This window comes from Grammomys surdaster, unplaced genomic scaffold (assembly GCF_004785775.1).
Source record: "Grammomys surdaster isolate TR1022 unplaced genomic scaffold, NIH_TR_1.0 125818, whole genome shotgun sequence".
Lineage (NCBI taxonomy): Eukaryota > Metazoa > Chordata > Mammalia > Rodentia > Muridae > Grammomys > Grammomys surdaster.
In genome coordinates, this window is record NW_021620648.1 from 2,432,770 (window position 1) to 2,446,209 (window position 13,440).

Here is a 13,440-nt window from a genome sequence, read left to right on the forward strand (position 1 = left end):
ACTTAAAGCTTGACCACAGGAGGAAACTCAAGTCTGATACTTTAAGTCTGGCTAAGAACCCATGGTTGGGGATCTTGTAGTCCTCATACTGTAATACTATTATTTGGTCAAAGGGGCATCGTATAAAGCTGCCTTCTTAAAATGCATCCTTGTGCCACAGATTAGTGTAGCTCTTGGACTTACCAGAGAAGCCTTTTTATGCAGTGGATGATGGTTAATGCAGAGTTTTGCAGCTGGCTAAGGTGTAGAGAAAAAGGGACTGCAGACAGTACTCAGCTCGAAATGGGACACTTACACCGTAAAGGCTCAGGGAACACAGTGGGAGAGGGAATGGAAAGATTTTAAGAGACAGAAGTTGAAGGATTGTTGTGACAGTGTCTTCTGGATGTGACAGGGCCATTGCTCTCCTGGACTCAGTGCACAGGGCTGCCTGCACAAGACCAAGCCACTCAATAGATGGAGGAGGAAGGATCTCGTGAGCCCTCAACCCCTGAGGAGCTATTGGCAGTGGATAGCCAGAGGGAGGGTCAGGTTTCTTCAGTGGCAGGGCTCATGGTCGGTTGTCCATTCTCCAGTGGACAATGCCCAGTACTCTTGCACGTAGAGGCAGCAGTAATTAGACTTAGTGGGATATAAAACAAGAGGTTGGGAGGGGGATTGTGGGGGAAGTCAGGAAAGGGTTGGAGAAGGAAGGAGGTGGGCTGGATATGATCTAAATACACTGTGGTCCTGTATGAGATTACCAAAGTCCAAGTAAAAGCTTTATTGAATAAAGAAGGCAGAAGAAGAACCTATAGTATTCTAACAAGAGAGGCACATGGCGAACCCTGCAGAGATGTAAGGAGGGATTAGTGAGGCAGGGGTTTCCAGGTGGGAGGGCAGCTCAGGGTGACTTCCATTACTGCCAAAGGAGGAATTTTATTCATGATTGTAACGGAAACTTCCATTCTTTTCTTTCCTCCTCCTTCCACGCCTCCTCCTCTTCTTCTTTCTTCTCTTCTTCCTCTTCTTTTCCCTCCAGCTCTTGTTCCTTCTGCTTATTCCTCATTCTCATGTATTTCAGGCTAGTTTTTAACTCACTATGTAGTCTAAGCTAGCCTCAAATGTGTGACGAACCCTCAGACATAGATTCCCGAGTCCTGGACTCACAAGCATGCACCACTACCCTTGGCATGTCACCTTCTGTCTGAGACACTAAAATTCCATTTTACTCACTTGACAAGGAATAGGAGCCCCTGTGATGCCACTCAGATTGTTGATTTGAAGCCATACTTGGCCCAGACCTGCCTTTCTCACTCTGTGGCTCATGGTTGTGTGGACTGCAGGGGGCAATGTTCTCCAAATGTCTATGAAGCACACAAGGCTGGCAAATGTCCACATTCCTCCTTGGACTAAGAACTTGCACGCTTTACTCTGTACCAAAAGGGAATGGACTGGATCTGTGAGTGCTGTGGGTGTTACCCGGACTTGGGTAGGCGTGAATAAAAATCATTTACTAAGAACTTTGTATACCCATACATTTGTGATTTCGAGTTCCTTCTAGAAAGGATAACTTTGTCTTACCACTATGAGTGTAACCTCAGAGTAGTGATAATACTGCCTTTAGTCACACTGAGATTCTATTTTTGTTTTTATGTTTTTCTTTTTGAGAAAAGGGCCTCACTGTGTAGCCCAACTAGCAATCCTCCTGCCTCAGCCTCTTGACCTCTTGAATGCTGGGATTAGAGATGAGAGCCAGCCACCACATTTGGATTAAATTGAGTTTCTTTATAGATGTCTATATGTGTAATATGGAGGAATAGAACAAATCAATATCCATAGTCACCACTAATTACTAATAAATTAGGACTTTTCTAGAGACTGTTTTAAGCAATTTATATGAATTCCCCCACTTAACTTTTCTAATGACCTTGTGAAAGGATCAGAGATGCAATAAAAAGATTCATACAAAAAGAGTCAAGGGATCGTAATATTATTAATAATAAAGCATGCTTCAAAGACATACCCAGATAGTTAAAAGACATCAGTTAAGTACTTACTAATTTGGTGTGGATCAAATGCTGGTTTCCTTTTGGTAGAATGGACATTGGTAAGACTTTCTTACCAGCTTTTTAGAGTAGCTCACAACCACTTTTAACTACAGTTCCAGCGAATCTGGTGTCTGGTTTTTCTTTGTTTGGTTTTGAGACAGAGTCTTGCTGCAAAGCTCAGGTTGGCCTTAAACTCATGATCATGGTGTCTCGGTTTCTCAAGTGCTGGGATGACAGGGGTGCATCTCCACGACAGGCTCGGAAGACATTCCCGAGGAGCAGTTTGCAGTCGAATGGAATCTTCACTCTCCAATAATCTAGAAATGTGGGGAGAGATCCTGTCTCACAGAAAAATCACAACTCCATAGAGATGTACAACTCCATAGAGATGCGGTGAGAGGCTGTCCATTACGGTGTTATTATTCAGAAACACAGGAGTCCGACCTACTACCTAAGGAGAGCTTTGTGCAGGGTTTTTAATTTGGTTAGGAGGAGGGAGGTAATGACTTCTATGTTCATTTTGATTTTCTTGAAAAAAGAAAAACCACATTAAAACCTTTTAAAATGCTAAAGGAATTAGTATTAGCTTATTTATTACTTTTTAATGGTTTATATGTATTTGTATGTCTATGTATGTGCACATGTGAGTGCGGGTGCACACAAAAGCCATACAAAAGATGCCAGATTCCCTGGAACTGTAGTGAGAAGTGGTCGTGAGCTACTCTAAAGTGGGTTCTGGGAATCGAACTCGGGTCCTCTGGAAGAGTCACAAGCTTTCTTAACCACTGAGCTATCTCGTCAGCCCCAGAATTAATATTTTAATAGTTACTCAAATGTTCTTAATGTATTCTACCAGTACTCTATTATATCCATGTTGTGAAAGAGAAAACATGACTTAGAATTTCAGCAGTTCATCATTTTTGTCAGCTGAATCAGCAACCAATCATCTTCAGAAACACCAATTTAAATAGCAGTTATTATTCTATGATAGTGCCGGTCTCTGTATCCACATACCAGCCCACCAGATAATTCATATTACTAATTAAATTTTCTTTATGAGTAGTTTTTTTTTCATGCACTTGATTCATACTGGACAAAGCCAGTTCTTTCGTTTACTGTAGTTTCTTTTCCTAAATTTTATTTAATTTTGTTTGAATTTTGAATTACGGAAAAGAGGGGACTGGAGCATGTAGCCAACCCATCAAATGTCTCCTCCCTTCCCATTCAGATGAAATAAAAAGCAAATAATTATCTCGAGCTCGCATACTGCTTTCCTTTGCTCCTGTTAACTCCGGAGTAGATTTTATTTCCCCTTCAGTAGAAAAGCTTGGTTTCACTTTGTGTCCTCTAGTGTGCTCCCGGTTTGAATTTTTCTATGCACCTGACAGTCCAAAAAAAAAAAAAAAAAAAAAAAGCCCTCCTGGTTTCTGGAAGACTGGAGTCAGGAAGCAGTTTCTAACGACAACAAATTGAAACGTTTGCATGAGGAAGTGTTGCTTTTATAAGTGATGGGAAACTTCAAATTTGATTACAAGCAACCTTTGGCTTCGTATCTGTTCAACAATAGGCCATGTTGTTAAGGGCAATTTCCATGCACAGCATGTGGGTCCCATTTTTTCATTCTTAGACATGGTTGTTTACTGTTCGGCACTGTTTATGCATTTTAATCAGTCCTTTTCAGTCTCCCTTAATAAATCACTACAAAGGGAACACACCAAAACAAGGACCATTATGCTGTATTGGTTCCCCTTACACATTATTCGCTGCTTGGAGTTTCATTCCAAATCAGTACACAGATTTAGAAAAATAAATCAATAACAAGAATACAAATCTATAGCCAAGAGTATTGTATTTCGAGATGCAGCATTTCTGGTTAAATAACCCTCTTTGAGCTTCTTCCTCTAACAGCAGGAGCCTGACTTTAAAATTCAGTTCAAGCAAGAAGGACTTAACAATTGGAACCTGCCCTCAGTCCTTGGGACTGAAAGTCTCTTTCTCTCTCTCTCTCTCTCTCTCTCTCTCTCTCTCTCTCTCTCTCTCTCTCTCTCTCTCTCTCTCTTTTATGGGATGGAGCTGACAGCCTAGTTCCGGCTTGGCAGGCACTCTCATGAAATGAGCCTGTATTAGTAATAGATAAATGTTTTGACATTCAGGTATCTTGCTGTCTGAGAAGAGTATTGGGTTAGGGCAACGGTAGGAAAAGAAAAAGAGTTTTTGGTCTTTATGCCTGAGTGAGGAAGGACAATGACTCCTTAGCATCATCTGGCAAAGTCTCAGCTTGATCTGTGGCTCCTTCTCCTTTTAAAGGCAAACTTTGATTTTCTCTTAAATGAGCTTTGTAAAAGGTGTATTTTTTTTTTTTTACTCCAAGATTTTTTTAAACGAACTCACTGGACTTTCTTAACTTTGATTTCTAACATAAAACAGATTTTTTTTTTTTTTTAACTAAGACATACTGTTTTAATCCCAGGATAGGGATGAGAATACCACAGGGGAAAGGAAAGCCAAGGGTATTGTTTAACGTGGATTTAAATTCTAAGACATGATATGGCACTTTAAATTTAAGCCCAGTGATCAATACTGGCATATGTTAGAAGTATCGCTAGAAAGTTAATTTCATAAATATGTGTTACAATTTAAAGCTTAGGGAGGTCGTTTAGAACAAATATAGGAATTATATGGAAATAATTTTAACTAAATGGGATCCAAAACAAGCAATGATTAAATGTACATATTAAGCTTCCTTTCAAAACACATTGTATAACTCTTAAACATCAATTTCCAAAATCTCTTGGAGTCCCATGGAATTCAGCAAAAGTACTTTGCACAGGTCCTCAAAAACCCAGTTAGCCCAAATTCCATGTGTCGGGGAAACACTGTGAGTTTCATGAAGAGGCCAATGTACTGATGGACGTCGGTGACCTCAGCTCTTATAAAACTGAGTCAAAAGATTCCGTGAAAATTTCAGGGCAGTCTGGGATACAGATTGAGATGCTGTCACAAAAGACAAAGACCAAGAAGGCAAGCCAAACAAATCAAACACAAATGGCAGAAAAAACAAACAAACAAACAAACAAACAAACAAAGATACAGTAGAGGTGAACACGAGTGTTTGGGGACCTCCGGAAGGATTCGTGTGAACGTGACAGGCATTCTTTGTGAGGGGTTCAGATTTTAATTCTTCATGTCCATCGGCGTGGTACAAAAATGTCCCATCTTATAAAAATGAATGTAGTATTTCACTTTTAAAAAGTTTTCTAAACCATCAGGATGCAAATTTTTCTGGTTTAGTTCTCCCTTTCCCCACACCTCAATCTTTATTTTTAGATATTCTTATTTCTCTAACCCAGGCTTTCAACCTTTGATTGGCTAGCAGATGTAACCTTTGTTCATTGACTGTCCTCACTGTTTCTGAGCCCATGGAACTTAAGGACATAGACTGATAATTCCTGATATTTTCTCTGGTGAGTTAAAACCAATTTTAGTTAGACACATTTTATACAGGTGCAAACAAAACAAAAACTAAAACCCTTACATTTATCAACCTTTCTTATGGAGTGGCATGGCGATATGATTATGCTGTAATCATAATGCGTAATAGTGTATAATCAGAAATATTGTACAAATCCTCCTAGACATTATATTTAAAATGAGTGTTTTCCCTCTATCCCCAAACATGGATTCCTTCCAGTGAAGTAGTCTTAAACTCAGCTGGTTGGTTGCACCCTTGTCATTATGCCGCTATTACATGTGTGGGTGCATCTTTCTCTGGTGTACATACCATGTTAGCGTGCAGGTTCCATAGCTGGACAGCACTATTGGTGATGATTCCAACCCAGCAGATTTCACGTTCATTTCTGAAGCTTCAAATGTTTCCATCACAAAAATAGGACTTACAGTTCAGTCCCTGCTCATTTTTTTTCCCTTGCAGCTGGAGCAGTCAGTGCTTCCATTATTACCGATCTGCCATTTGGTTTGGATTGCAGTTAGAAGCAGTGGCAATAGCATGTACTGTATACAGAGTCCCAGGGACTTCCCTTGCCAACAACTTGCAGGAAAGTAACTGTGGTGGTTTGAATGAAAATGGCTCTGGTAAGCTCACAGGAAGTGGTACTACCTGAAAAAGACAAGGAAATATAGCCTTGGAGTAGGTGTGGCCTTGTTGAGTGGGTGTGGTCTTGTTGGAGTGGGTGTGGCCTTGTTGGAGTAGGTGTGGCCTTGGAGTAGGTGTGGCCTTGCTGGAGGAAGTGTATCACTGGGAATAGGCTTTGAAGTCCCGGAAGCCAGGCCCAGTGGCTCCCTCTCTCTTCTTGTCTACAGATCCAGATGTAGGACTGTCATCCAGCATTGTGTCTGCCTGCACACGACTGTGCTTCCCACCACAACAGTTATGGACTAAACCTCTGAGGTGTAAGCCGGTTCCAATTAGATGCTTTCCTTTTTTAAGAGTTGCCGTGGTCCTGGTGTCTGTTCATAGCAATAGTAACTGTAACTGTGCCAGTAATCTACCCCTGACATTGGTATTTTCATGTCATCTGGGTGTGACTTTTTCAAACTTTTCAAAGTACCTTCTAAGTTTAAACTTTCTAACTGCTGTTTTTACACTTACAGGCATAGGCTATGAAAATCAAGTGTCCATAGATATGTGGGTTTATTTCTGGGTCTTCGATTCTATTCCACTGATCAACCTATAGACAGCTCATGCTGGCATAGATGTAGAGAAAGGGGAACATTTCTCCATTGCCGATGAAATTGCAAACTTGTACAAATACTTTGGAAATCAATCTACCAGATTGAGAAAATTAAAAATAGTTCTATCCAAAGACCCAGCTATACTGCTCCTGGGGATATATTCAAAAGATGCTCCGCCATACCACAGGGACACTTGCTCAACTATGTTCATAGCAGCTTTATTCGTAATAGCCAGGAACTGGAAATAACCCAGATGTCCCTCAACCGAAGAATGAATATGGAAAATGTGGTTCTTTTACACAATGGAATACTATTCAGCTATTAAAAACAAGGACATCATGAATTTTTCAGGCACATGGATGGAACTAGAAAATATCATCCTGAGTAAGGTAAACCAGACCCAAAAGGACATGCATGATACATACTCACTGATAAGTGGATATTAGTCAAAAAGTACAGAATATCCATGATACACCCCACAGACCAAATAAGTTAAACAAGAAGAAAGGCCCAAACAAGGATGCTTGAATCACACTTAGAAGAAGGAACAATATAATTATGGGAGGCAGAGGATCAGGGAGAGATAGGAGAAAGGTCAGGAGAATGAATGGAAATCTGCAGCTTCTGGGGGTGGGGAGGGGGGATCTCTAGGAAGTCCCAGAGATCTGAGATGGAGGGGGCTCCCAGGTGTCAATGTGGGTGACCTTAGCTAAAATGCTTAATAGTGGGGACATGGGACCTGAAGAGGCCACTTCCTGTAGTCAAACAGGACTCCCAGTAGAAGGATAAGGACACCAACCCACCCACAAAACTTTTGACCCAAAATTTGTCCTATCTAAAAGAAATGTAGGATCAAAATGGAGCAGAGACTGGAGGAATGGCCAACCAATAGCTGGTTGAACTTGAAACCCATCCCATGGGCAAGCACCAATCCCTGGACATTATTAATGATACTCTGTTATGCTTGCAGACAGGAGCCTAGCATAACTGTCCTCTGACAGGCTCCACCCAGCAGCTGACTCAAACAGATGCAGAGACCCACAACCAAACATTGGACAGAGGTCAGGGACTCTTATGGAAGAATTGGGGGAAGGATTGAAGGCCCTGAAGGGGATGTGAACCCCACAGGAAGACCAACAGAGTCAACTAACCTGGATCCCTGAGACCTCTCAGAGACTGAGCCACCAACCTAAGAGCATACATGCGCTGGAACAAGCCCCTGGCACATATGTAGCAGACACGCAGCTCAATCTCCAATGGCTGTGTTGTCCTGCCTTAGTGGAAAAGGATAAACCTAATCTGGCAGAGAATTGATGAGGAGGGTGGGGAATACCCAGGGAGGGGACACACCCTCTTCAAGAAGAAGGGGAGGGACTCTAGGAGGGGGGAACTGGAAGCAGGAACATCATTTAGGATGTAAACAAATAAATAAATAAATAAGGAGAGGTCAATACAACATGAGAAGATTCTGTGGCTTGCATCGATTGTTTCCTTACAGGAACAAGAATGGGAGGCATTAGCTTATCAATAAGTACTTAAAAATCTTTCACTAGGTACCATCTACCCCTTCATCATATAGCACCCTTAGAAGGCTTCCGCACACCTCCCCACCCTAAGGGGTATAGAAGTGGCTTACGGCTCACATGGCTTATATTTGGCCTTGTCTCCCTTGCTATGCTTGCCACTCTGCTGGAGCTGGCTCCCTGGGCCTGACAGACTCTAGGTAATGCTTGTTGGTACTTCTGGCTGTGGAAAGGGCTCCAGGCTGGGTTAACAATCTGTACTCTCAGTATTTCTTTCTTTTTTTTTTTTTTTTGTCTAGCAGGAGAGAATTATATGCAGCACATGATTGGGGATAATATCCCACCTTTGAAACAAAGTGTTTTTCAACTGTACAGTCGCCATCTTGGCCGGATTGGAGATATATTTAAGAGCCATTGCGCTCAGCCCTCCTCATCAGCCGTCAGATTATTGAGGTTATGCACTCCAAAGAACTCTAACTCCCCAAGAACTTCATTCTGGGAGAAGAAGGAAAAGACCAAAGCCTGATGTCAATTAGAGGAGGCACTTGAGTGGCCATATGGTTCTGAATATGTATAGTACCATACCATACTGTAGTAGAGATGGGAACTGATACCCCGGCCAGGGCTGCCCGGTTACACATACCTCTAACCTATTTAAGCCTGAAGCTTACATTAGGACCCCAGTGTTTTTATGGTGCTTCCCAGACATCTTGGGTCCTCTTTTACATTGAATAAGTCTGTTTTTCACTATTAATTATATCTGTAGTTGGGCTACTAAGGATGAATGGCTGAATCTGGCTTGATAGGGCCCAGGCTTTGAACTGTGACTTCAGTGATGTTTCGGCTTTATCTCTAGTCAGCTGTAAGTCATTTTCTCAATTAGTGATCCATGGGGGAGGGCCCAACCCATTGTCAGTGGAGCCATCCCTGGGCTGGTGGTCTTGGATTCTACAAGAAAGCAAGCTGAGCAAGCCATGGGAAGCAAACCAGTTAGCAGCATTTCTCCATGGCCTCTGCATCAGCCAGGATCCTGCCCTGTTTGAGTTCCTATCCTGATTGCCTTTGGTGATGAACTGCAATATGAAATTGTAAGAAGAATAAACCCTTTCTGCTCCAACATATTTTTTGTTTTTGTTTTTTTTTTTGTTTTTTTTGTTTTTGTTTTGGTCCTAGTGCTTTGTCTCAGCAATAAAAACTTTAATTAAGACAAGTTGGTATCAGGATTGTGGGGTATTGCCACCTGATCATGTTTTAGGAGAAGATTGTGGCAGAACTTTGGAACTTTGAGCTAGAGAAACTATTGAGTATTGAGAACTCAGTAGGAAGTTCTTGAGGAGCTTGGAAGATAATGTTGAGAGCAGGATCCAGGATGGACACCTGGCTTCTGAAGTTTCAGAGGGAAATTTAAAGGCTCTGTCGGGGCCATTGCTATTTTGAATTAAGATTCTGTCATTCTGGTCAGCTAGACCTGGAGGGTCTGCCATAATTAACAAGAAGCCAGCACCAATGAAATGAAACCTTTGGATTTCTGGGACAATTGATTCTGGTCAGCTGGGGCTAAGAATTTAGCAACGATTAACTAGAGATCACAGTCACTGAGTTGATGTCTTCTGGGAAGTGTTTGTTGAAAGTATAGGGAAGTTGTGTTCTAGTGGCAGTCAAGGTTATACCTCATCCTGGCAGCCAAACTTGGTAATGTGTAAGAGCCACCCAGATGGTACTGGTTTTGAAGGCATGAAGGGGTCATGGAGAGAAGCTGAGGATTGGCACTGTGAGAAGCCAGGGAAGGCTATGGGTAAAGGTGCAGCCTCAATGACAGTTGAAGGCTCAGGATTGAAAGGGTCATGCACAGAAGTTGAGGCTTGGCACCATGAAGAGAGCCTATGAGAGGCTATTGGAGAAAGTACAATCCAGTTGCAGCAGAAGACCCCAGCATTTGAAGATGCCAGTACTAGGGGATGGCCATTAAGAACAGCAGCAGTGGGGTGGGACCAGTTAGGGCTTACAAGACAATCTATATTTGCTATAAAGGACAGAACTGGAGAAGTGACCCCAGTCCTTTGGAAGAATCCAGATCATGAATGAAGCCCAGACGATGGAGAGTTGGAGTTTGATTTTGATTTGATTGTGACTGTGTCTCCTAATTTTTTCCTCTTGAAGTAAAAGGTATTTGGTTTATTTTTGACTTTACTGGAGCCCACAATGGAGAGACTTTGTATTTCAAAAGATTGGATTTTAAGGGAAATCGGCCAATTAAAAAAAAAGGCTGAAAAGGCAATGTGTTGAATTTGTAAAGACTGTGGGACGTTTAAAGTTACTTAGGTTTTTAATATGGGCTCTTAGGAATGAGCAAGAAAGGAAGGGTTGTGGCTTAATAGTATGTTTGTGTGTCAAGTTGTCAAAGGTTTTCAGCTTTTGGTTGGCTTTGTGTGTCAACTTGGCAGGAGCTAGAGTCATTAGAGAGGAAGGAGCCTCAGTTGAGGAAATGGTTCCATGAGATTCAGCTATAAAGCATTTTACCGATTAGTGATCAATGGGGAGGAACCCAGCCCATGGTGAGTGGGGCCACTCCTTGGCTGGTGGTCCCAGGTTCTACAGGAAAGCAGGCTGAGCAAGCTATGGGGAGCAAGCCAGTAAGTAGCACCTTCCATGGCCTCTGCATCAGCTCCTGTCCCCATGTCCCTGCCCTGTTTGAGTTCTTGTCCTGACTTCCTTTGGTGATAAACAGCAATATGGAATTATAGGCTGAACAAATCATTTCCTCCCCAACTTGCTTTTGGTCATGGTGTTCGTTACTAAGGCAATATCCTTCTACTGGTGCTCATTGCCTCTGATGCTCTGGAACTTCCAGGAATCAAGGTCTATTTAGTGCCAGCCTCTACCCAAGCTGAAATGTTCCGTAATTAAAAGTAGGGGATCATTTGTCAGGTCACAAAGTGGGCCCCAAAATGGCAGTGCTGCTGACAGTGATGGCTCAGGCTGAACCCGGGCCTGGGCTGGATCCTCACTGGGAAAACAGGAGGATTCTTACCAGGTAAACAGAAACATAAACTCAGCATTGCTTAGAGCCTCCTAATGTTGATTTCTGTGCATCAGGAAAGCCGCCACCTCTCTTCACCCCTGAGAGTCGGCAGACAGGGGCAAAGCACATCTTATTCCCAATTAACCCATCTAACCTGAATCAGCTCAAAGACCCCAGCTACTGACTCTGGTATAAAACCTGCTTGTTTTCTGGCCGAGCTGCTGTTGTCTATTCTCAAGAGACCACTCAGTGGTTTGTCCCCCTAATAAACTGTTTTTCTACCCACAGAGTGCAATGGTCTTGCTGCCCTCATTTACATTTGGTGTCAAAATCAAGAAGGAGTGTCTGGGCCCCTGAAGACCTGGTCACTCCTTTAACTGAACCAAACCGCCAATTTGGTCTTCCTGTGGGAAAAGATACTTTGCTTCTGTTGGCTTCTACCATCCTCCGTATTCAAGTTGAAATTTAGAGTCTGTCTCTTTGGCAGCTTCTCTCCTCTCACCCAAGGAAAAGAATAGGGTCTGGACAGCTCCTTAGGTCCATACAGATGTTGTCCACTGCAGGGATGATTCCCATCCAGGGGATGCTGACCTCCTGTTCAGACCCCCACTGGAATTATCAGGTCAGCGCTGGTAATCGGTCTTCTGGCACAAGTGTCTGAGAAAATTACATGGTTCTTCACTGGGTTTCAAAAGGCCTTATGTAAGATGGTACATTTTTACAAACTGAGGGGCACTCACCAGAGGCCCATTAAAATCCTGCTGAGTTCCTTCCCTGCGTCATCCAGGCTTGATCTACACCAAGATAGAACCTAATCCTCAAGAAGGCATGCTTGTCCTCAGTTCTCACTTTCCTTTCCAGTTAGTACCTGATTTTTTTGTTTGAAAGAGGCAAACTTAAAAGACTAGATGATAGCCCTCAAATCCCTCATAGAGATCTGCTGAATACGGCATTTAAGGTCTTTAATGAGAAGGAGGAGCAAGAAAAGATAGAAAATGCTTCCCTTGACAGAAGCAAGCTTCTGCCAGTAGCCCTGGAGTTGGTACTAAGAAGATGAGGCACTAATGGACTCCACCTATATCTGGTTACAAATGTGATGACAGCAGTCACTGGGCAAACAATTGCCCTTCACCTCACCTGCTGCCAAGACCCAATCCAAACTGTGGGACAGGCAGGACTACCCTCCATTGCTTTGGTAAAGAAGGTTAATGTTCAAGATTTTTCTTCTACAGGAGAATCTTTCTGGTCGTCTAGACTTGGCAGCAAAAGCCTGATGCTGCCCTGAGATCTTTGTTCCCAACAAGACCATAGTATATTACCACCAAGGAGCCCAGGGTGAGTGTCTGGGTATTGGGTAAGTCCGTCATTTTTTTATAGAGTCTCAGGAGCTACTTGGTTCATACTTCCTGGTTACTCTGATAAAACTTGTAATTCTCAGCTCTCTGTGATGGGTGTTGGTGGCCAGCCTCACTAGCCAGGAATACAGGTCCTCTCCTCTGTTCCCTCTTGTGTAGGAGGAACTTAGCCAAGCTGACCCAGCCACAGTGCTGGCATACGTGTCACTGATACTTCCTCCCTGAGCCAACCTAGAATCTGCCAGCACAGCTAGCGACCACAGATGCTGGATCAGGCAACGGTGTGAGGTATTGAGAAAAAGACAGCATCAAATCTGGCTACTTAAGAGCCAATGAGATGCTGGCCAGTTCCTGCAATAAATGAGCTTGCTTTTGTCACTTGCCCGACTCATAGAGTCTGTGTCCTTGACTCTGCCCCTTCTTACCCTTACTCCAAGGGTCTTGGTTGGGGACACAAGCAACACTCCTGATTACCTACCCCTTCCTATTTATTCTTAGTTGCCCAACCCCATTATTAGACAGGGATATCACGGCTAAATTATGCTTTTCTCCTTTGTTTGAATTCAACTTCTTCTGGACCTTTCCTTCTCCTTCTAGCCTCTGAAAAGCCTCCTTGTGCAATGGATGAAACTAATACTTCACCCTATGCTCTCTGAGGCTTTCTTGTTGACCCAAAGTATGGGAAACTTCGTCTCCTTCAGTGGCCCACCATTATTCCCCTCACTGAGATCTTATCCTGGGACCCCACCTCCTACCCCCATCATTCACAATATGGTAATACCTGTTGGGGATTGGCTCTAATGCTTTGAATTAATCCA